Consider the following 26,672-nt stretch of genomic DNA (forward strand, 5'->3'; position numbering starts at 1 on the left):
AACTTATCCTGTGGTGAGTGCAGTCTAGACAATATCCTTCAGCATCTGTGGTCAACACAAGTAGGTATTCAAAATCTGCAGTGACTGACTGCTATCAGTGTGTGTTGGTATACTGCTATGCATGAATTATATCCACTACAGTTTTAATGAGTACAATGAAAGTGAGAGAGGACCCCTCCATTATTTTAATCTCAAACAACTGCTTTGTACCACAGTGATGATATTATGCCCGCAAATATGCTTTGTCTCACAGCCATGGTAAGATTTCCCCTGCAGTGCATGCAGTAAATACACAGTTCTGTAGATTGTGGACATACATTGGTGGCTGTTCAAGTCCAGCAAAGGAACATAATAACATGACACATACCAAACTGCATCAATTTCAACTGTATCCAGTTTTATTTCAAGCACCTTTCAGCACATTGGAGATTTCCTGATGATTGTAGTGGTAGTGCTCCTGTGTTGCATGCAGGTAATACTGATTTGTATAGCATATCTATATAGGTAAAGGGTAGTTTGAATCTGGGACTGTATATGTGCAAAACAATATCGATAGACTAGAGTCATTGTATAACCAACGGCTAATGAATGTTTGTTGAGCTGGAACAGAGAGGTCAACTTGGATGCCTGATCAAATGAAATCATCATTGTAGTTTAAGGGAGAGACTGAGACAAGTGTGGTTGTCCTCCTGGGCTAAGTTGTGGCTGTGGATCTGATTTTGAGGGAATTTGGCAGAGTGAAGAATTGCTCCCAGAAGGTCTGAGCTGAATTTCCCAGTGTGGTATGAGTTGTGAGTGTGACCGAGTGAAATTGAGAATTTTATTTGAAATTTTTATTTTCTCCAGTATTACTTTATCACAGGTAAGTAAGTAAAGTTGTAAGTTCAGAAATGCAGGTTCTGTGCAGGGAATGGTATAACATGTCCACAATACAGCCATGGTTAGGGACATGTAGACAGAGCAGTGGCAGAAATATGAAATATATTTGTGCTACAATAGAAGCAAAATGTTAAGTAATCAGAGTGCTTCCCATTTCAGTTACACAAAAGTGAACATTTCACCAAAGGAGCAGATTGTAAGTTAAAAAAAAATTAGTGAGTGAACAGAACAGAAAGCCTAATGAGCTATTAATGTCCAGTAACAACTTTTAAATGCAAACATCTCAACTGCCCAGATTTTTGCTGAATGTCCAGATTTTCGCCTCATATGTTTGGCTTTTTCCTGATTAAATTCGTGGTTTTATGGATTTTTGTGGTGAATCGGTCACTGAATTCACTAGATAATAACAGGAATTTGAGTTTCAGATAAGAAATGCATGGTAAGACAACTTCTTTTATTCTAGCAACTTTCTAAGTTTATAAGAGCAATATTTAAAATTTGTCCCTATTTTTGCAGCTTTGTCCCCCACATACACCATTATTTTTGTCTTTGTCCATTTTTTTGTGTTAAGAGTTTGTGAAGGATGGGGCCCATATGGCAATTTGTATCAGAATGAGTGACAGAATGTTCTGTTTGCTAACTCCTTCCAGCTGAAGGCACAGGTACTATAAGGTAGTTATTACCTGAGGTGATCCCCACTATTGCTGAGACCTCATCGCTGTGACAGCATATTTAGTGTACACAGTGCTAGCTGATTACTACTTCTGAAGTGTACTGTTTATACTCTTTATATTATACTGTGTGTCACTTTCTTTTTACAGTCATGGTTTGTTAAAGTAATTTTCTTTAATGTTGATATGACTGTATATGCTAATTAGATGGTATTGGTTTGTCTTTTCTGTACTACTGTACATGTTCCTGTACCTGCATGCTATTTCTTTGTCTGTGAGATATCTGTTTATTTATTTATTGACATTTGTTGACCAGGAAAGTCCACTGGGTCAGAAATCCATTTTCAGTGGAGGCCTGGGGAGAAAATTTCCAGTTGCAGATCAAAATTTGTACAGCAAGATAATATTTACAATAATAAAACAGTGTACAAAATTTTCTATACAATTTCCCAGTGATTAATAATACACAGAGTAGAAAGTTTTATTTGACTAGCCAGCTAAACCCCAAGACGTCATGAGGCATTGTTTAGTCTTTTTGCACTTTAATTTGTAATGCTGAACAAAAAAAAACATGTAGTGTATAATGAACAGATGAGATTATAAAGCTTTCCATCTTAGGAGATGATAACTTCTAACAATGATGAAAATGTACTGTTCTGACTATTTTTCTTACATATACATATGAAAGAAAATTGTAACCATATTATACTTTCAGCTTGCATGACCCTTGCTCTAGTACTCCAACGCAAATTTATAAGGTCATAAAAGGCAGGCATACTCCTTGTACTCTGAAGAGTACATTTCTTTTTCTGACTATCATTGTGGCTTTATTTCAATTATATTATGCCTAGAACTGTTTAAATGATTGCCTCCAATAACAAGTACAATATTGTTAATCTAAAAGCAATATTTTCAGTTTTAATTTTAGGGGTAATCACTAAATGTTATTTAGATTTACTAAGGGCTTGGGGAAGCATTTTGAGAGATGTGTCTATTTTTAAGTGATAGGTGTCCAAGGGAGATACCACTAATATAAGTACAAAATAGAATTTGCTTGCTAAACCCCTAGTGCACGTTCTGTAGAAAAAGCATTTTAACTACCAGGAGTTCTTCCCTAAAATATACAGAATGTGGGCCATTGTTATATGCCATAGTATTGCATTTAGATGTCCAAGGGGGTAACACTAACAGTCTATAAGTACAAAATGGAATTTGCTTGCTACACCCCTGGTGCACATTATGTAGAAAAAGCATTTTACCTACCATGAGTTCTTCCCTAAAATATATAGAATGTGGGCCATTGTTGTATGCAACAGCATTGCATTTTGTGATTAGGTAGTCCATGTATACAATTTTCTAAAAAAAAATGCTTAAAATGATGCCCTGTTTTTGTGTAATGGAATGTGTTGGTGTGTCCATTAATGCATTTATTTAAATATGCATATTTTATGTTAATTAGGTGTCACTGAATGTCCCTGATTTTATGGTCCTTTGTCCCTGATTCTCTGATTTGGAGGTTGAAAAGTATATTTGACCTACTCACAGAGGATGATAGCATTTATCACAGGCCAGTGTAGTTTGTATATGTGATATGTAATTTTTTTCAAGAGATAACTTGTTAATACACATTAATATTTCACCTGCGTATCATATCTGCTACTCTAGTATCATATAGGTATTACTATTTTTTTAAATGCTTACTTCAGGGCTAAATATCAGTTACAATTTCATGGTATACTGCATTCACATGTGTGCTTTAATACATTTTTTATGTCAGCATGTATGGTGTGGCACTTGCACCACAAAGGACACACACCATATCATTGATTACAGTACCACAAATGCATCATACTCATGTAATTGTAGCCTGGCATCTGTTACATTTCCCCAGTAGCTGATGTATTGTTTGCTTATGTCTTGTCTAGGCTACTAATCCATTTGTGTTATACACATAAATACAACTTACGCATATTAATATACATCATGATGTTCAAAAACATACAAATGATTTGTCAGTGGACAGACTATGACTGAGTTTACTTTGATTTATGGGTATTTTCAAATATGTCACATGACCATGCACCTCATATACATATGTCACATCTGTAATGGTTAGACAACTTTTAGTATGTACTATATCAGATCATTATTATGTTGCTATCTTGGTCAATGTGACACTTTGGTGTATGTGTCATGTCCTTCTGTGTTTTGCTACATACATACACAGCATACTTGGACAGTCACAAACTTTCTACCATTCACAACATGCAACTGCTGAAAAATGCTTTACTTCATTCCTTAATACTATTAATGGAATGACTACACAGGTGTCGGTGATTCTTCTCAATATTTCTACATTGTCACAAGTGTTTGCATTGCCATACCCACATTAGTATTGTTTTCTTCATACACATAAGACAATGTAAACCTTACACTTCTTTAATATATATATATATATATATATATATATATATATATATATATATATATATATATATATATATATATATATATATATATATATATATATATATATATATATATATATATATATATATACATATATATATATATATATATATATATATATATATGTTCAAACATCAGTCATATGGATGTAATGTATTACCTTTGATCACTCATGTAGTATACATTTGCAATGACAGAGGAGTTCCATACACCTGACATAAGCCTAACTAGCTTGGTCTGCAAAGCTATGGAAAGGATCATCATGGACCTCATAAATAAAGATATTGGGGACCTACAGACACTGGATCCTACCCAGTTTGGCTTTGTTAAGGGCAGATCCTGCCTCTTAAACCTGGTTGACTTCTTTGAAACAGTCACCAAGGCCATTGACAAAGGGAAGGTGGTCCACACAGCCTATCTGGACCTCGCAAAAGCCTTCGATACAATACCCCACTCGGGCATTATAGATAAGCTCACCAGATTAAATATAAACCCCTATGTCACTAGATGGGTTGCAAACTGGCTCAAGGACAGAACCCACATGGTTAGAATTGCTGGAGCCATGTCAGACTCCAAACCAGTTACAAGTGGCGTCCCACAAGGCTCAGTCCTGGGACCTCTCTTGTTTGGTATATATTTCTCGGAGGTACACGCCAACACGGAAGGGCTGTGGCTGACCAAGTTCGCAGATGACTGCAAACTGGGCTCCATAATCGACTCTCCAGCTGACACAAGCATCCTCTAAAAGGGGCTCATAGAAACAGACAACTGGTGCCAGAGCCATGGCCTCAAGCTAAACGCCAAAAAGTGTATAGTCATCCCCTTTGGCAAAAACAAAGTGCCCACAAATTACCACATAGGTGGTAATCCATTAAGTACGAAAGAAGTAATTAGGGACCTGGGGACCCAAGTTGATAGCAATCTCTCATTTGACAACCACGTGGCCAAAGTGGTTAGAAAAACATTTTATATAGCCCACCTAATCATGAAGGGATTCACATCTAAATTAGGGGAGGTCATCGTGCCTCTTTACTCATCCCTCATCAGGCCCATAATCGAGTACAATGCCCCTTTTGGGATGTACCTTACCAAACACCTGCAGCAACTGGAAAGACCCCAAAAGTACCTCACCAAGAGGATCAAAGGGCTCAAACAGATGCCATATGCTGCCCAGTTAAAGAAACTCCAGCTCTACTCAGTGGCATACCGCCTGCTCAGAGGTGACCTGTGCCTGACGTATAAGGCCATGTCCAACCCGAATTAAGGGACATGCTGCACCTCAAAAATCCAAATCCCATCGAGCTACACGCCGAGAGACTTGAACCTCAGCACTGAAATAAATAGGACATGCTGGAGGGACAGATTCATAACCCAGAGGCTCCCTTCACTCTGGAATAAAATCCCAGTCCAGGTTAGGCAGAGTCCCTCATTGACTCTCTTCAAGAGGAATCTTGATGAGTGGATGGGAGATCGTAGGTTTACCCCGGGTATCACTTCTGTGTCACTGTTAGACAGAGGCACAGTATACTAACCTCGAAAAAGGGCATAGCAAAATTAATTTAAAATGGGTGGCGAAAGCCAAACATACTCTGGCTAGGCTTATAAATGCCCTAGAGCAGATAGCCTAGTATGAACCTATGAACCTATGAACCTATGAACATGGCTGTAGCTAGGCATTCTCAATATAATCATGCAATAATAATTTACTGAGAATGTCTCAGGAAATTTATAGAGGAAAATGTGTATTTAGATTCAATAACTGCATACATTATTATATAATTTACCTTAATATTTAACACCTACTTTGATAATACTATTTTAATTTTATAATAGCCTTTCTATAATTGTCACAAAAAATGACAATACATTGTACCTTTCTGAAGTGCATTGGGCAGCAGCTATAAAGTTCATTTATTGTTTTGCATCATAGCTGTGGACTACAGGACAATGATGGTTGCAACTTATAAGTTTCTGGATACACATCTAATTTGCAATACCTGCAATAAATCAAATATCTAGTAATGTATTTACTTTCCTTGCTGTCATCTCAACTTCGCACTTAAAATGCATTTTGCATGCATGCATTTAACTCTCCTTTGTTACACTGTAGCTGTGCACTTCTCACATCCTTTGTCAGCATTTCTTTGTTATAATGTACATGTGCCTCTAAGTGGACAGGATTACTTCTACAGATAAAAATACACTAAATCATTCCCTGGGAACATTAACAAGCATGTACACTTTGTGCTAAGCCTACACGATGTTAAGCATGTTAGCGTGATTAGCAGGAGAGCTCAATGAATATGCAAGCCGCTACAGAAGCCTACACAAGTAGCAGAACCTATTGTTGACCAGTACAAGTATTAGTGGCCCTGAAAAGGTGCAGGGAAATTAGAGCACACATTGTAAACAAAAGGTGTTGCCTGCAAGCAAACCTAGTGAATGAGGTCACAAGGACAGCATAATGCAAATCAGGGGTAACTTTAACAAATGAATTAAGATGTAGGGGAAGTCAAATAGAGAAATTGTACTCAGATATAGGAATTAGTGAATAAGCAAGACGCAGGGGAAGCTAAACAGGGAAACAGGAAATCTGTCTTGAGATATAAGGGATTAGTCCTTAGTCGAGAAGCAGGGAAAGCTAAATGGGAAATTTTATATAAATAAGATGTGATTATTGTACAAAAAGTGTATTGGTTAGAAATAATTATTCATACTGATGGACTAAAAATAATTCTGCTCACTGTGTTGGCCCATGCACGTAAATAAAAATGGAAATGCTTTCAAAGAATGCGAGAGTGACGCCAAGCAACAGGGCACCAAAGGGGAATAAATGTGATGCAGGTATATCAAATGCTGATTTCAGAGAACAGTTAACAAAGACTTTAGATACCTTAGTGTATATTTGCATATAATGCAGTTATTGCATAATCAGATGTGTAAAGAGAAAGGTATCTGTTGTAAATGGCAGTACACTGTATTCTCAAGTTCATTATGTATAAACACAAATAAATGAACCCAACAGCTGTTACTTCATACACTTCAGAAAGGGACATTTCTAATCCATTTGTCAGTGCTTGTAACACAGAAAGGTTATTGTACATTTAAACATATGCTTTAACCAAACATGTGTTGCATATTCATGTAAATGATAAGCATGAGTATAATTACACTCATAAAACCTAAATGTACAGTTGCCACTATGCATTTTTTGTGGCATAATAAGTAATATATGTGCCCCTCATATGATGTTATTGAGAATGCCTAGCTGGACATGTTTGGCAGGTGTATTGAACTGCTCTGCTATTGGAATATATACTATGGGAGTGATTAAAGGTAATAAACTATGTCCACATGATTAATGATAGACTACTCATGAAGGTTAATGTATACTGAGGCTGGCATTTCCTTAGATGTAGTTTGGGAACAATACTAACAGTTGTTACGGCACTGTACACACCTGCAACAGGATGGAAATATGTCGAGGAATCTTATACACCTGTGCAATCATTCTAATGATAGTATAAAGTGATGAAAATAAACATTCTGAAAGTTATATACATATTGTCAATGGCAGAGGGTTAGAAATTGTTAATGCATACTGTGTAGATTTGTAGAAAAATACTGATCGACTCTGTAACAGGCTTCCCCTCTATGTAAAGCAGAGTTCCTCCCTAACCCAATTCAAGTGCAACCTGGACAATTGGATGGGGAACAGGAAATTCATCCCTGGTTTGGCACCTATGTCTCTAATGGACACAGGCAACTTGTAAATGGTTCATCTCCCAGGCCCTAGCTTGTAAATGTTTCCTCTCTCAAGCCTCTGCTTCACTTATCAAGGGTATCAGAACTTGTCAGAGATTTGGGATACATGCCTAGGCTTAAAAAGGCCTTTGTGATCGTTTGCCTAGTAAACACCTATGAACCTATGAACCTATACACATAGCTGTCACATTGAGCAGCATATAAGCAGAACAATGATCTGATACACATTACCATGTTTCTAACTATAGCAGATGTGACATACGTGCATGTACAATGGGTTAGGATAATATGACATATGCAAAGATGTACCTAAATCAAGTTTCCAGTCAAGTGTAGTCCATATCCTGACAAATGGGACATGTTTCTGATTGTTATGATGTATATCAATATGTCTAGGATGCATTTCTCTGTATATTACAAATGTATATGTGGCTCACACAAGACATGGGCAAAATAAGAGTCCATACTAGCAATATGTCATAAAGACATCAGCTAATGGGCAAATGTGGCAAATGTCAGGCTAAAACTGTTTGTGACTATGATGTATTTCTGTGAATGTAAGCAATGATATGACACGTGTCCTTCACTGTGTAAGTGCAACACCACACATGCTGACTTTAAGGAGTGTATTAAAGTACAGAATGGAATGCCATATATTGTAAGTTATATATAACCCTGAAGTGAGCCTTGTGAAGAACAATATTAAGAGACATATGACAGTACAGTAACATATGACATGTATCAGTGAAACATTAACATGTATTACTAAGTGATCCGTTATGGATTTACATTGCATGTATACCAAATGTACACTCACTTATGACAAATCTTGTCATCCTTTGCTTGCTTATAGGTCAATAACTGCAATGAGTGAAAGTTGGCAAAGCCAACATTATAGAGGATAGTGCATTTAAGTCCTGACCAAGCACTAGAAATGACAATAACTATCTCCCAACAAGCAGTAATTAAAGATTTCTTTGTTAAACATCAAGCATCTACTGCATTATGCTGGGCATGCTCACATGGAATTACAGCAAAGACTATCATAACTTCAACTAACAACACAAAGACACAAGAAAGTCGCATAACACAGACCCACTCACACTTTCTGCTGATTTTGCAGCATGCCGCACATTAAGAAATGTTATATAGACCCTCCTGTCCAATAAAGCTGTAAGCTGTGAACTAAAGAAAGACAGTAATGCATGAATGTGTATATGAATGCATGCAAGAAAGAGCATTGTTCTTTGGAAAATAAGTAATGCCTGTGAGCAGTCACTGACATAGTCAGCATTTGCATCTTACCAGACTCAAACACATGCCAGGGCAGATCACAGAGAGACAGAGAGAGAGATAGAGAGAGAGAGAGAGAGAGAGAGAAGTGTATCAATCATTGATGTCACTGAAAGAGGCATCTCAGTTGTGGCATGAAGAACTCCCTGGAAGGAATTGCATCAGTCTCCTATATTAATGACTATGGATTCCCCTAACTTGGATTGTGACACCTTAAAAATGTGGTCCTTTGACTGTGCCATAAATACTTTCTTTGCCTAAGCCACTGCTGTCTGATACAGCTAGATGACAGAGAGACAGACAGATGCTACTAGATTCAAACCCCTGCTGAAAATACTGCACATTCTTTAGAGCTGTGCATTGATTACATCTGCCACAGAAAATAGTAATGGAGTGTGTCACAAATAATGGAAATCAAGGTGTTAAATAAGAAAGAACTTTTGATATTAAATTATACAACAAAATTGGTCAGAGTGATGAAAAGGAGGTAACTATATCATGTACACATAACTGTGTACAGTCAAATATCATTGTTGCTTGGTCAAGCCAATCTTTTCTGTTCACATTGTTTTGTAAAACATTCCCAGATTCAAACCACAGTCTATCTGTGTAGATATAAGAGTCATTACTAACAGCATGTGTCACAGAAGCATTCATACCACAAGGATCCCAGAACACTTGTTTCACTGCTATGAAATCCCCAAATGAATTGAGAGTTGTTTGTCCAACATATAAATGGACAGAAATATCTTAATGCCATGTTGTTTGTGTCACATCACTATACTCACATAATGTTGTCCTTTGCTGGAATTGAACAGCTGCCATTCTAAGTCCATAGACTAACAAAATATGTATGAATTGCATCTACCATAGTGGAAGTCTTCATCTATGTGGGGTCAATGCATTATATGACTGTGTTGCAAACCAGTTGTTTGAGGTAAAAGGGAAGGGGGAGGTCTCATCCACTCTCTAATTGTACTCATTACAACTGTGGTGAATGTCATTCATCAACAGCAGTACAGTGACACACAATAATTATATTCTTTCACTATGGGTATTGAACACCTACCTATGCAACCTCAGAAGCTACATGACATAATTAAGACTGAGCAAGCCACATGAGAAGTCTTATTACAATTGTGATATATATGTGTATTTGAAGGCATTGCATAATCTTACTGCTAAAAGGCATATGTGTATGTATAAGTTTGTTAAAACAGTGGTGCAGTCTGACTCATTGTCACACAGTCTTGCACGATGGTATCTATAAACAAGCATGTGATGCATAATGCAGTTCCCACCGTGACAGTAAAATACCAGTCATGCACAGTATATAATCACAGATTCACAGATCTTAATAAGGCAGCAGCACATAGAACATTGTCTCAGTTCCTTATGGCAGAGAAGGCTTACTGCTACTATTACAAATTACATATTTAATCAAATGGCATTATTTTTGTTAACTAAAGCATTTGTCTGTGCAAAATGGATAGAAATTCTTGTAAGAGGAATCTCCAGCAGTACATGTACACAACTGATAGGTAGGTGACAACATTGTTACTATGTACCTTCACAGTGATACTGACACAACTGAGTGTGAGGAGTAAAGGCTAAATTAAAACTGGCTACATAACTAAGATCACAAGCTATTGAACATTTCTTGAATCACATGTCACATGAGATGTTGTTCTATAACTGTGACAGTGCACATTTGAAAGGATGACATTGCACTTTTTTAATTGGGTGATGGTTCTGCTAAAAAGGAAGGGGAAGTGGTGGAAGAGTGCAGCAACACTGCACAGCTACACATGCTAGATGTCTTCAAAGCCCTCTCTACAAAACATGAGGGAGAGAAACACACAGCCACAGTAGTCAGTTACTGTTGGATTCAACCACCTACCTATTTATTTGCATAGTCTACAGATCAAAGCTTCAATAGCCAGTGCCACAAGAAAAGTTGAATTACAACTGTGACAAAATGCATTTTTGAAAGCATTACCTAATCAGTGTGTTTCCAATATTGCCTTTTGCCTTGGGATTCTAAAAATATAGGGTTCCTATCAGAAGACAAAGACGCATTTTGTCGAATTTGTCTTGGTCGAACTTCAAATGTCGAAAATGCAAAATGACGAAGCGGCATATAAGCAAATTCTATCCCTGGGAAAGAAGTCACTTGGCCTCTTCCATCACGTTGCCGATTTTGGCACTGTAGTGCGATCTCGGAGTTGGTATATTTAAGTAGGGGTGTGTGGGGGGGTGAACCCCCCCACACTTTATGTAATATTTGAATGTGATTTTTTTTTTTTTTTTTGGGAACATCAACTTTTTTCCCTAGGAAAAAAAATCGCTGTTCTGGTAGTTTGATGTGTTGTGAATTCGAACTTTTGAGTTCGATATAACAACGTTCAATCATTTGATCATTCATTGTTATGATATAGACCCAAAATATATAGGTTAGCCTTCTAACAGTGAAATTATGTTCTTAAGTGGAAGTGTACATAAGAGGTGTTGCGATGGAGGCAATTGTACATGACAGAACACACAGTCATAGTATTTAATCAATGCTGGATTCAAACCACCTACCTATCTGTACACACAATAAAGAGAACACATTATCAATTGCAAGGTTCACAGCAAAAGTCTGACTTCTACAGGGAGTGTCACTACTGGCACATTATTAGACCAGTGTGCTAGCCTGTGTAACTGATTTATTACTGTTTCTGCATTTTCCGTGTGTTTTCTATCTAAAAACAAAAAAAACAAAAAAATAATCCTTGTTTTCCCGCCTCTCCTCGACTAGTTTAGACCAGTTTACAGGCTTTGCTGTATTCTGGGCTGTGGTGTAGTTCCTGTGTTGTCCATTACCTTACTTGGATAGAAGGAAGTTTCTTTGCTCACCAGTGGGAGTGGGGAACCTTGAGCAGCCTACCTGTCCCTGTGGGAAGTGACCTCAGCACAAGAGCTGTAGTAATTGGTTGTTTTGGACTATTTCTAGCTCTTTTGAAGTTCCCTGTTTAAAATCCGTGTTTGTGCGCATAGCACAGCGCTGGTTAAACAAGGCTAAACTTCTTCTGGCTCCGCCAAGTCTGCTCTTCAAATTTTCCCTTAAGGAAGCTCTACTCTTAGTATAATCAGACTACTCACTATATTATAAGCCTAGCACTTGTTCTCAAAACTTCTCTACTAAGTAAGCACTCTCATACTAAAATAAGCACTACATCCACCTACCACCCCTGTGAATATCCACTTCCCTTAAAGGCACAGAACTCCCTTATACTGTTCTAGCATGTCGAGTGGTAGATTACTGGCGTCCTCTCCAGTTCAGCTGGTTAATCTGGGTATTTTGAGACAATGCTACAATTGTCTCATGTACACAGACAACCCTCTCATCCTCCCAACAAACACAAATACATGTGAGAGATGCAACTATATAGCCAAACTGGAGGCTGAACTCTCTCAACTCAGGGCTGGCATGACCAGACAGGAGGAGATGGTAACCACACACACAACAAACCCAGTCCCACATAGACCTACCACAACTGCAAACCAAACAAATAAAAACACAAAGACATACTCGGAGGCTCTAATAAAAAACTTACCAAAACAACAGAGGCTCCGAAAGCAGACATCCAAAAATCCACCACCTCAAAACAAAACACATGCAACACATACTTCAATAAATCAGTGTGTTAATCAATCACAACCCTTAAGACCAAACACCATGCCTGATACACTAGTAATAGGTGACTCTGTAGGCACACTGATGTCCCGCTTACCAGGCTGAACAAGGAGAGGGTGACTGTGAGCTGCCTATTGGGAGCTAGGATCCGCCACACAACACAAGCACTCAGGTCACTCCAAAGCAAGTACAAATATGACTGTCATTGTCCATGCTGGCATGAATGACCTGAGACGTACCTCCCTGGACTACATGAAAAGAGACATAGAGGAGCTCTCTGATTATGTAGCCCAGGCTGGTATGACCCTGACCCTGAGCAGCATCTTGCCCTCACCAAGAATGATGCCACAATACAAAGACAAGATGATCAGCTTTAATAATTGGCTCAAGTACTGGTGTCATTCTAAGGGGATCCAATGTCTGTCTGCTTGGGATGACATGTTGGGCAAGCCACGCTGCTTCGCAAAGGATGGCTTGCACCTGTCACCACTGGGCTTCCGGATATTGGCTAAGGCTCTTGCCACCCCCATAGTGCCTTTTTAGGCAAGGCTCAAAAAACAAACCCACCTCCTTAGAAAACAAAAATGGAAAAAAACTAAGGGTAATGCTGCTCAACACCAGAAGTCTAAATCTCAAGATGCAGGCACTCAATGCACTCCTCAGTATGGAGAACATCGACATCTGTGCAGTAACTGAAACCTGGTTCAAGGCTCCTGAGAGCACCCCAGCACTACCAGGCTATACCTCGTATCATGCTTTTCGGCCCCAAAACCCGGGCCGAACCACAAAGGGAAGGGGAGTGTCCATATTCATCAAGGACACCCACACCTCCAGGTTAGTAGCAACACATGAAGCATCGGAGATCATACAGTTGCAACTAACCATAGGCAAAACTGCTATACAACTGGTAGCATGTTACAAACCACCCTCCCAATCTCAGGAACCCCACTCAGCCTTCCTGAAGACATTGGAGGATATGAATGTATCACAAAATACCATCATACTGGGAGACTTCAACTACCCTAACATAGATTGGGTACATTATTCTAGCCCTGACACCCTAGCCCAAAGGTTCCTGGAATTCATAAATTCAAATGCACTGGAACAACTAGTCACCTCTCCCACTAGGGGAGATAATATACTAGACCTGATCATCACAAACATGGGGACAAAATGCTCCACACCGGAGGTATACCCCTCACTAGTGAGATCTGACCACAAACTAATCACCCTGGATATACATTTACCACCTCCACCCCCAGCACAAAAGACCACAGTGAAAAACTTCTCAAAAGCAGACTTCACTCTTCTTAAGACTGAGATGGCATCCTTTAAGCCCACTGGGCCAGTGGATACCACATCCCACAATGCTGAATCCTTCACAAATGCTTTCTATGGACATCTCCAAGAATGCATGGATCATACAATCCCAAATAAATCCAAGACCCTCTCCACCAAAGGCAAGCGTCCTGTCTGGTGGACCTCAGCCATTAACAAATTGTATAACAAAAGAAGGAAGCTACTGCACGACAGAGCAAAATCCCATAAAGGGAAGACATCTCTGATCAACACTAGCAGAAAACTACGTTCTCTCATAAAAACATCCAAGGCCAACTTTGAGAGAAAAATCGCTAAGGACACTAAAGATAACCACAAAGCCTTCTTCAGCTATGTTAGAAACCTGGGCAGAAACCCTCAGATATGCTCAGAGTTAGTTGACAACAACAAAAAATACACTGAACCCACAGATATTGCCAACATTCTGGCTGACAGGTTCAGTGCAAATTTCTCCCCTCCCTCACCCCCAAAAGAAGAAATACTTATCCCAGCTGAATGTAATCTCCCTGTCATCTCAGATGTCCAGGTGAGAGCCGCCCTCAGCAAAGCTAAAAACACAGCATCAATGGGACCTGACGGTATCCCGGGTTGCGTGCTATGTGAACTCCAAGAGGAGCTAAACCCGCACATAAAAATGCTATTTAACCTTAGCCTTGCTACAGGATATGTACCTGAACACTGGCGTACAGCAACAGTGGTCCCACTCCATAAAGGGGGTACCTCTACAGACCCTGGGAACTACCGCCCCATAAGCTTAACCAGCCTGGTCTGCAAAGCTATGGAAAGAATCATTATGGAACTCATAAACAGAGACATTGGGGACCTACAGACACTTGATCCCACCCAGTTCGGTTTTGTAAAGGGCAGATCCTGCCTTTTGAACCTGGTTGACTTTTTCAAAACAGTCACTAGAGCCATTGATGAAGGCAAAGCAGTCCATACAGCCTACCTGGACTTGGCTAAGGCCTTCGACACAATACCCCACTCAGGGATCATAGATAAGCTCAACAGCTTAAATGTAAACCCTTATGTCACTAGATGGGTTGCAAACTGGCTAAAGGACAGAACCCATAAAGTTAAAATCACTGGAGCAATGTCAGACTCAAAGCCAGTCACAAGTGGTGTCCCACAGGGATCTGTCCTGGGACCCCTCTTGTTCGGCATTTATTTCTCAGATGTTAAAGCAAACATGGGAGGGTTGTGGCTGACAAAGTTCGCAGATGACTGCAAACTAAGCGCCATAGTTGATACACCAGCGGGCACATACATCCTACAAAAAGGCCTCACAGAAACGGACAACTGGTGCCGGAGTCATGGCCTTAAACTAAATTCCAAAAAATGTATAGTCATCCCGTTTGGGAAAAACAAAGTACCCACAAATTATCACATAGACAGAAACCCACTGAGTACGGAAAAAGTAATCAGAGACCTAGGGACCCAAGTCGACAGTGACCTCTCATTTGACACCCACATTGCCAAAGTGGTTAGAAAGACATTCTACCTTGCACACCTTATCATGAAGGGATTCACATCCAGATCCAAGGATGTCATTGTACCCCTATACTCCTCCCTCATCAGACCCATGATTGAGTACAATGCTCCATTTGGTATGTACCTCACCCGGCATTTGCAACAGCTGGAGAGACCACAAAAGTACCTCACCAAGAGGATCAAGGGTCTCCAACATATGTCTTATTCTGCCAGACTAAAGAAACTCCAGTTCTATTCAGTAGCATACCGCCTGCTCAGAGGTGATCTGTGCCTGACATACAAGGCCATGTCCAATCAGGAACTGATGGACATGCTCCACCTCAAAAAATCCAAATCCATCAGAACCACGAGAGCTAAAGACTTAAACCTCGGCACAAGTATGAATAGGACATGCTGGAGGGATAGATTCATAACCCAGAGGCTTCCCATGCTCTGGAACAGAATCCCAGTTCATGTTAGGCAGAGCCCCTCACTAACTCTCTTCAAGAGAAATCTTGATGAGTGGATGGGAGATTGTAAGTTTACCCCAGGGGTCACCTCTGTGTCATTACTAGACAGGGGCACAGTAAACTAATTCTATTATATAAGGGGACCTTCACTGTGTCACTACTAGACAGAGGCACAGTATTATAAATCTATTCTGTACATTTTTGTACCATTTCATGGGGTGGCGAAAGCCACATCACTATGGCTAGGCTTACAAATGCCCCAGGGCAGATAGCCTAGTACTAAACTATGAAACTATGAAACTATGTGTAATCATACATTGAGGTGCTTAACTTAGAACTGGAATTAGCAGTATTTTCTGTTGCACCATGGTGATTTCTGTACAAATTACAACCCACTGAGAATCCGATGAAATCCAGAACAGACAAGTGTTATGTTAATGTTTCATGTGTTGTGATTTGGATCAAGAAGGGTAGGGCTGTGGAACCATGATGGAAACATAAAGAGGATAGTATTGTGTTAACAAGAGACTAGTTGCCATAATGGTTAAGGTCTTCACCACCCATGGACAAGGTACAAGGTTCAATCCTGAGCTCCGGCCAATGCCTGTTTGGAGTTTGCATGCTCTCCCTATGTCTCTGTGGTTCCTCCCACCTCAGAAAAATATGCTGACTGTTTCCATTTCAAACTCACCAAAACAATGGAGCAGTGGGCAGCAGCAAAGACTCTACATGTTGTATAGACCCACCACTTTGGGTATGTACTGTGATGTGCAATATCCTCACACCATGGCACAGCTAGCCACTCAGTGTAGAAATATGGCTTTAGGTGATGCAGTCATGTTGACTAATAAACGCCCAGTAGCCATGGGTCAATAAGCTACTGACTAGTGCCCAGTTGCCCAGCATGGGTTACCTGAGATAGCTCTGTTGAGCAAATGCTGGATGCAAAACCAATCAACTTGCCAAACTTGAACTAAGAATCGCTACACTCATTATAGGTTCACTAATGGGATGCAGTGGATGACATGATGGTAAGGAGGAAGCTCGATCTTATGTATCCAGGAGATAAGGTGGAAGGGTATTGTATCCAAGCAACTTGGCACTAGATCCAGAGTCTACTTCTCAGGGGGAGGTCAGGCTAGAAATGGTGAGGAAACTGAGGCAAGGGAGAGGCTTCAGAAAACAATGTGGGATGTCATCAGAATTAGTGACAGATTCATAGCAATCAGACTCCTGCCTAATTATAGAGCAGTATTCATTATCTCAGCCTATGCCCCCAGCATGGTTGTGATAATGAGGAAAAGAGTGCATTCAGAAAGCAATTGTAGGACCTACTAGATAAAACAGAACAACGTGAATTGGTGTTACTAATGGATGACTTGAACATATTTGAACAGGATATGAGGACTGCCTGGGTCCACATGGGTGGGTCAACAGGAATAAGGAAGGTGAGGCCTTTCTAGATGCCTGTCTGGAAAATGGCTTGAAAGTAGCCAACACATGGTTCAGAAAGAGAGACAGCTGCAAGATGACATGCAAGAGTGGCCAGCATGCAGCTCAGGTAGACTTCCTCCTATTAAGGGAAGGGTACTGGGGTAAAATCAACAATTGCTCATCCCCAGTGAAACAGTCAGTCCACAGCATAAACCACTGGTTGCTACAAACAGCTGCAAGCAGTGGTTAGAGAAGGCTAAAATGTCAAAAGAGATTAGGCTGTGAAGACCTGGAAGTTGACTGCAGAGAAAGCACAACAGTTCAAAGAATTACTCAGAGCTCTAGCACATCAAGAAGATGAGGAAAAAGAGGAGTTAAAAAAGAATGGCAGCACCTCAAAACAGCCTATGTGTGGACAACAGAACAGGTATGCGGCTGAGTCAGGTATGGAAATAAGGTACTTAAGGAATGGTGGTGGTAGAATGCAGAAGTCCAGGAACTCATCAAATGAAAGAAGGAGTGCAGGAAAAAGTGGCAGATAGAAAACACAGACCAGGCTAGGATGGAATTCTGGTTGGCTAACAAACAGGCTAAGAGAGCAGTTGCATTAGCAAAGAACAAGACATCAGAGGCACTCTACCAACTTCTGGAAAGCAAGTCAGTAGATGGCAGAAAGAAGCTATATCAGGTTGCAAGGCAAAGACAGAAAGATGAAGGATAGTCAAGACACCCTTCATAAGAGATGCCAGAAGGAACCTTCTGACCAGTCCACAGGACATGAAGGGCAGATGGAAGGAGTACTTCCAGCAGCTTCTGAAATTAAGAAAACCCCACAGAAGCTGTACCGCTCCAGGCAGAGCCTCTGATGAGAGAAGAGGAGGAGTGCACCATTGAAGAAGTAAGAAAAGCACTAAGGAAAATAAAGTCAGGTAAAGCAGCAGGATCAGATGAGGTCACAGCAGGTGTGATAATGATACTGGGTGAGATAGGGGAGAAATGGCTCCTGAGAGTACTCATAGCAGTGTTTGGAGAGAACGATGCATCACAGATGACTGGAGAAAAAGCATACTAGTGCCAGTGTTCAAGAACAAAGGTGACATTCACAACTGTTGGCAGTACAGAGGTATGAAACTCCTGTCAAAATGCATGAAAGTTCTGGAGAGAGGAATTGATAAACAAATATGAAGTAATAGAAAGTAAGATGGGAGACAAGCAGTTCATATTCAGATCAGGCTGCAGCACAAGTGACCTGATGCTTGCAGTGAGACAAATAGTTGAGAAGAAGCTAGAGATGAGGAAAGAGTCCAACTAGGCATTTCTAGACTTGGAGAAAGCATATGGCAGATCCCAAGTAAGCTGATTTGGGCATCCTGCCATGGTTCAAAGTCCAAGAAACACTGGTAGAATTAGTCCAGGCTATGTAAAAGGACCCAATGACTCAAGTCCCAACAACATTCAGTCTTACAGAGGGGTTCCAAGTGGGAGTGAGTGTGTATCAGGGTTCAGCTCTGAGCTCAGTGCAGTTCATACTGGTGATGGACTACATTAGCAAATAGGTTGGAGGGGGACAGATCAACAAAGTTGCTGTATGCAGACAATGTGGCTTTACAGACAGACTCTGAACAAGAAATTCAGCAAAAGACAGGAGAATGGAATACAAAACGGAAGGCGCATGGGATGAAATTGACTACAGATAAGACAGTTGTAATGGCAGCAAATGGTGGTGTTCAGAAGAAGATGAGACTTGAGATAGAAGGGAAAAGAGTGGAACAGGTTAACAGCTTCAAGTATCTTGGAGGGGTGGAGAAGGGAAGTCTGAATGAAGACGTCAAAGCTAGAATAAAAGGGGCTGCGGCCATCTGGTACAGAGTGTCAGGAGTAGTATGTGAGAGAAGAATGCCAAAGATGCTGAAAATTAAGGATATAAAACAGTGGTGTGAAACCTGGGCAGTAAAGGGAGAGCAGTTGAGGACGATAGAGGTGATGGAGATAAAGTGCCTGAGATGGGTGGTAGGATGCACACTGTGGGATAGATGAAGAAATGAGTACATAAAAGCAAAAGCCAAATTAAATCCAATTGCAGAAAAGGCCAAAGAGAACAGGTTATGGTGGTTTAGAAGGGTCTATATTACGTTGTTGAAAGGGCTGCTCATCGAACACCCTTTCATCGACACGTAAATACTGAAAGACCAAAACTTCGAACGACCAAATAAGAGATTTTTTTCTCATGGAAAAAAATGGCTTGGCCAACAAAAAAATAAAACAAACCATTAAACCCTATGAAGTGGGGGGTGAAGCTCCCCACACCCCCCTAACTAAATATACTGACTCTGAGATCCCACTAGAGTGGAGGAAAGGGCAAATTCCCGATAACAGCCAAGCAATATTTTTCCCCTGGGAAAAAGTTTGCTTACTTGGCCTTTTGAAGTTTTGGTAGTTCTCCATTTACGTGTCAATCAAAGGGTTTCAGTTAACAGCCTTTTCGATAATGTAAATGGGACCCATTCAGACACGTGCAGAAAAGCAGAAGACAGTCTAGGGAAGAAGATCTGGGACAGACATGAAGAAGGCAAGAGGAAACAAGGACATCCAGCAAAGAGATGGATGGATTGTGTGAAAGAAGACCTGCAACAGTCAGGCATGAGTGTCAAAGAAGGCAGTAGGGTGGATATGAATAGAGAGAGAGATTGTGACAGTTGATACAACACTCCAACCCCATGTAGAAAATGGGAAAAAGGTACTTAATGATGATGATGATGATGCTTATGATGACCTCATCAGTGTGTTACATGGAAGATGTGTGTGTTAAAAGTGCAGTAGGAGCCCTCTCCCCATTAAATGTTTCTCCGGACTGGAACTGGAGACTGAATATTTTACTAAAGCTATACTTATCTGACACTAGACATACATATACATATACAAGTTTTCCACTGCTGGATTTGAACCACCTACTTATCTATGTACATAACCCAGACAGCATAGTATCAATGACAAGCTCCACAGTAGAAGTCTGAATTCCACAGAGAGAGAATGGTCTTTTGACAGGATGGCCTCATCAATGTGTTGCAGGAAGATGTTTGTGCTAAAAGTGTGAGGGAAGCCCTCTCTGCATATAAATGCCCCTTCTGAGTTGGACTGAAGACAGCACCTCATTTATTGAAGCAATACTTATCTGACACTAGAGGCACACACAAGTTCACCACTGATCTAAGTCATGTACCTATCTATGTACACAATCTAGAGAACACAATATATTGCAAGAGACACAACAGAGTCTGACTTTAATTGTGTGAAAATGCACATTTGTAAGGATTATGGCAGAGAAGCTAGTGTGCATCACAGTTTTGGGTGAAAACGCCTGAGTCTTCACCCACAGAAGTAACAGCAAAGTGCTGATTCCAAGTAATGATATAACGCTCAGATAATTTATCTGTCCTGTCATTCATGCACATTGCATTACTGTGAGTGACATGTACCTGTTTCTCAGTATAGTGTATGATGGCAATCACAACTGAAACATCGGATTGACAACCAAGCATTCATGAGTGTTCAGAAGGGGATGACAGTATACAAACAATAAGCATTTGTTATGTAATTTTCAGTTCTATTTCCTCATGACTGGACAATGTGCAGTGTTAAGTACAACCAGACAGGTCAAAAATATGGCAGTGCACTGCAAATAATATTGATAAAGTATATGTGGAAAGTGTTGGCATGCAGACATAACTTTGTAGCAGGATGTGTTCAGGAAACATCACACAGAAATCCACTGTTGAATACAGCACTCCATTAACATGTACAGAAGCTGTACAATTCACTCACTTATTGTTTTTTTTAATTCTTTGCATGAAGCGCAATACTGACAAGCTCATTTGCATGCCTGATGGTGCAGTATTAGCACATGTATAATCATATATTTAAGTGTTTAAATCCTTTCCCCAACTGAGCTCTGGAGGTTTGCACTGTAACTTCGAATGGGCAAAGCCTTAGCTTTTTGATAGAATCAAATTATGTCCTCAAATTTCAAACAAATGTTCATATCTCTGGAACCATAGGTGTTACTAAATAAGTGTGAATGACAAATTCTTCTGCACAAACTATTTTTACAGTAGTAGCATTCTTCAGGTTATAGGTTTTAAATTGGATTTTATAAGTCACAGTAAACACAGTCCCTGGGATTCATGAAGCTTGCACCAGGCGCAGGCGTAGCGTAGGCGGTATAATGCCAAATATGGCCACTGAGCGATTCAGGTACAATCCAATTCCACGTGCACTACCAGCGTACGCCAGATCTGTGCAGCTCTCGGCTCATGTATGCTAATCACCCCATGCGCAGTACTGTAGCATGCAAATGAAGTTACATAGCGATTCATGAAGTGGTGCAGGAATAGTGTAAGCATACAGAAATGTAAACCAAAAGAAACAGTTTACATTTTTTCAAACAGAACATCGGAGCCATGAAAGCGGACCAAACTTACGTATTACAAAGTTAACATATGCCAATGGCTAAATATACAGCCAATGGCATAAAAAAACATGCACAACACATAAAAAATAACGTTTAATGTCATGGCCACAGTAACGCAAAGTACAACCGCAGGGCATGTGTGTGCAAACAGGAACACAAGGAAAATATATACAGATGTCATAAAATTGCAATGTAACACAAATCATGATTTCACCATAATAGTCAATGGTATGCATGCTACATCACAACCAAGCTGCAAGGGTTGCTAAGGGTCTATGACAGTGTTTGGCGTGGTAACTATGAATTAGTAGTCAATGCCATGCAAATGAGGCAAGTAATACTGAATCACAAATGTCCCACCGACCTAAGGATGTACCATATTGTGCAGCGCTACAACACCGAGGAGTGGTCTGGAGGTATACATGACATCAGCAGTGGGGTGTGCCACTGTAGCTGTAAGCACATTGGAGCAATGCAAATCCGGGTTGCCCGTTGCTAAGCAAAGGATAGGGGTGTGGATGTAGGTATTGCTTTGCTTAGCTGAGAGCACACATGGTGCCTGAAAGCGCATGTGTACGTGGATGACAACGTGCCCGAAACCCGGTAAGCGGACGCACGCGCCACGCACCACAGCTCAAACAGGAAGTTTACGGGAAGACACTAAGGAAATGCCGCAGTAGGGTAATTGGAGTACAACTGAGTAATTAACACCTATTAACTCACAGTGGGCCAATGACAGCAGCTAACAAGGCTGCTAGTAGCAACCTGCAGAACAGGATAGGGGAGGTGTCGGATTGCAAAGAAAAGAGAACTGTCACTGCAGAGCAAAGCAAACCTGCAGTAGATCAGCTATAGAACACATTTTGCAACACAATCCTGGTTTGGGAAAGTACAAAACAAAACAGCAGGCTGCTGGATGCATGCTCGACAATGGAAGGGGAATCGTTAAGAAAAGTGAAGGCAAGGGCAAGAGGTGATCCACGGCAGCTAAATGTAATTCAGCACCAAAGGCACCACAATAGCAGTACCTGTGGTAAAACACATAAGATACCCTGCAGCTCTGATTGTACATACACACCCTATGACATCATCAGTGTTCAAAGCACAATAGTATAAAGTGTGAAGGCACCTCACACACACTCGTGTATTCCCAAACACTGCACCATCGGTGTAAACAAATGGGGAACTTTTACAATGTACTTGCTGGGAGCTGCCATAACTGTGATTCATCACCATGTGTTGGAGACTGAAGGTGGTGTGGAGGTTGATGCTGACAACCACCTCAGGCCCAGGAGGAGGAGATGAGTGTTCAGACCAAGGGTAACCTACCAGGGGCTACATGATCCGGAGATAGTAGAGTGTTACAGGGTGGACAGGGACATCATACAGCAAATTGTTGAGCTGTGCTGGCCATGCCTCAGAACCAAGGAACAATAGAGGGGAACCCATCCCAGTGGACATGAAGGTATGTGTAAGTTTGAAAATACTAGCCATAGGTACCTTTCAAAGGCCAACTGGAGATATCATGGGGATCTCACAGGCATCAGCATCCAGGGTACTCCACCAGCTCCTGGATGCCATGTTACCACATGCCAATGAGCATATATACTTCCCCCAAACTCAGGAGGAGTTGGCCAGCAATATGTGTCTCTTCCACCATGTGGCAGACTATCCAGAGGTACTGGGTGCAATAGACCGCACGCACATACATATCAAGTCACCACCAGGTGAGCATGGTAGGCGCTGCATAAACCACAAGGGATACCACTCCATCAACTGCCAGGTCATGTGCAATGCCCAGGGCATTATCATGGATGTGTGTGCTGGCAGCCATGGAAACTACCATGACTCCCACATCTGGCATGCCTCACAGCTATATCAGGTATTTGTCAGGAGGAACATCCCATATGGCCACCTTGTGGGGGATGCTGGCTATGCACTGGAGCCGTGGATGATGACTCCCATCAGAAATGCACACACACCCATGCAAGAATGCCATAATGAGGCACACGCACAAACCAGAATCATCATAGAGCATGTGTTTGGGATGCTGAAATCACGGTTCCATTGCTTGGACATATCTGGTGGAGCCTTGCAGTACTCTCCAGGCATGTGTGCCCACATCTTCATAGTATGTGCCATGCTACATAATATGATCCTGAGGAAACAGCTGCAGCAGGGACATAATGGTGAAGGCCCTCACAGCCCATCACAATTACCAAGGGCATCACAGGCACAGAGGGATCCAGACCATGAACACCCTGTGCCATCCCCAGTAGGCAGACGGAGATGTGCCCAATATGCCCATGCCTTGGCAAAGAGGGAATGTATAGCACATACACTGACAGTGTAGGCCCCTACGGACTGACACACTTCTCCACCTGCACACACAGTAAAATGGATGGCACACACACACGACCACCTGTAAATAGTTATGTATAGGTGGTCTACTGTGTGAATCCCACATAGGCAGCTCTCAACTATTGCACACACAACAGCTATTGGAACAAGGTAAGTCAACACCTGAACAGTAAACGAAGCTAACAGCATGTGTTGATACTGTATGTATAGGTTCCTAGGTACATCGGTATGTACATGCCTGATTGTCAGAGGCCATTCATCAGCCTAGGCAAAATGTGTCTGCTGTCGCCACCCCATCGATTAACTAACTGTCCCTCCGTGGAGCAGAGGCAATTGCGGGATCCATGTGTGTAACCACTGTTCCCCACCCACTGTGCAAGGATTCCCTGGTGTGTTAATGAGGGGCTCCATATAATGTAATCAGGTATGTAGTTCCAAAGCATGGGGAGTACCCATGACAGGTATCTGTCACCCCAGCATTCTCCAGTTATGGTTGTGGCAAGGTGTAGCACATTACAGTGTGTGGCTCACTGTGACATGGATTCCCATAGCTGGAGCACATCCATTAAACATCACTTGGACATACCATTAATAGGTATCATCCATATGTAAACTAACTGAGTTACACATTTGTTTGCAGTATGGAGGAACAGCCGTAGTACAGTCCACATACAAAACACCATAACACTTGTACATATCCCAGATGCCCAAGTGGTAAAGCCACTGACTGTGTCGTGCATGTTCCCGGTTCCATGACCTGCAAGGGCCGTTACGTAATTCCGATGGCACGAATAATGGATGTTGGATGCAGGTCATTAGAGCACGTTTAAGCACATGTTAGCGGGTGTATGCGCCGGCAAGTGACGGTAAGCATCATTTAAACATGACTACACGGATATGCACAAAACAAGTCTAAGCTTTGCTGAATATCACGCAGATCATGGTCAAAGATGGCCAGAACAGGTGAAATCTGCATTATTCACCCTTGTACTAATAGTGCCTGCTCTGAGAGGTAAAATGACCACGGCCAGGAGTAGAGCACACAACCATGTACACAATCACCTACCACTAAGCTACCTGAGATGTACCAATGGCAGGTGTGTATTGTGACAGGTTAAAACACAAAAGGGCGGAGTTCTGGAAATAGTATACACCGCCATGTACCCAGTGAAATGTGTGTGTTCACTCTCTCTCTCTCTCTCTATAGATATATTGATATATATATATATATATATATATATATATATATATATATATATATATATACATATATATATATATATATATATATATAATATAGAGATAGAAATATAGAAATGGTGATAGAGAGATATATGTCAATATATACGGATATACATATATCAGCAAATATATAGATAGGTTAACAACATGTACACAACCATGGAGGTACAAATAAATAGGATACTGCCAACTACCGAATGCTTTACATACCGACACGCGTAATCACGAGGCTTAAAGACCGAAAGACCACAGTACCGGAACACTAGAACCGCGAGTACTATTATCACAATATTAAGGGACATTTAGTTATTGCTGCTGGTGCTGTGGTCCAGGTAGGTACTGTGTTTAAGTGTGTTTCTGATTGCTGTAATGTGTGTGTGTGTGTGTGTGTGTGTGTGTGTGTGTGTGTGTGTGTGTGTGTGTGTGTGTGTGTGTGTGTGTGTGTGTGTGTGTGTTTGCTTCATGTGTCTGTTTGTGCTAACCTGGAGGTAGATTATTACAGTAGGTGTGGTCATAGCCTGCTTTAGGCATAGGGTTACCATCTGTCCCACTTTGAGAGGGACAGTCCCTCTTTGAGCGGTTGTGTCCTGACAAAAAATATTAAAAAGGGCAAATGTCCTGAGATTGTAGGACATAATTATGTCCCATATTTTATGTAATAGTTGCATAAAATAGTTATTTCTGTATCTAAAATACCTAAATGTTACAAGAAACATAATAAGCAACTAAACTGCTACAAAAATAAGTTTTTTTTTAGGAAAAAAGTTAAGTTATATCCTTTGTACTGACCGTGGGTATGTGTCGGCCTCTAAAATCCAATGTGTGTCCTGCAAATGTCCCACTATGACCATTTGAAAAGGTGGCAACCCAAGCCAAAGAGGTTCAGTCAAAACACAACTGCAATGAGTGCAAATATCTGTGACAGAAATACACGAGACAGCTTTCATGTAGCAACATTTCATTACATATCGATGTATTACCGGAAGGATTGAAGGATCAACATCACCTGCATGCTATATAGGAACCAATTAACAATGGCTTAATGAATAAGCATGCAATAACCATAGTATTAGTCTACTAAATGATAGGTCTTCAATTAGGGAAGGAGCCCTCACACACATATGGAATATGTA

Source organism: Protopterus annectens, chromosome 11.part0 (assembly GCF_019279795.1).
Source record: "Protopterus annectens isolate FY-2018-M chromosome 11.part0, PAN1.0, whole genome shotgun sequence".
In the NCBI taxonomy this organism is placed as follows: domain Eukaryota; kingdom Metazoa; phylum Chordata; order Ceratodontiformes; family Protopteridae; genus Protopterus; species Protopterus annectens.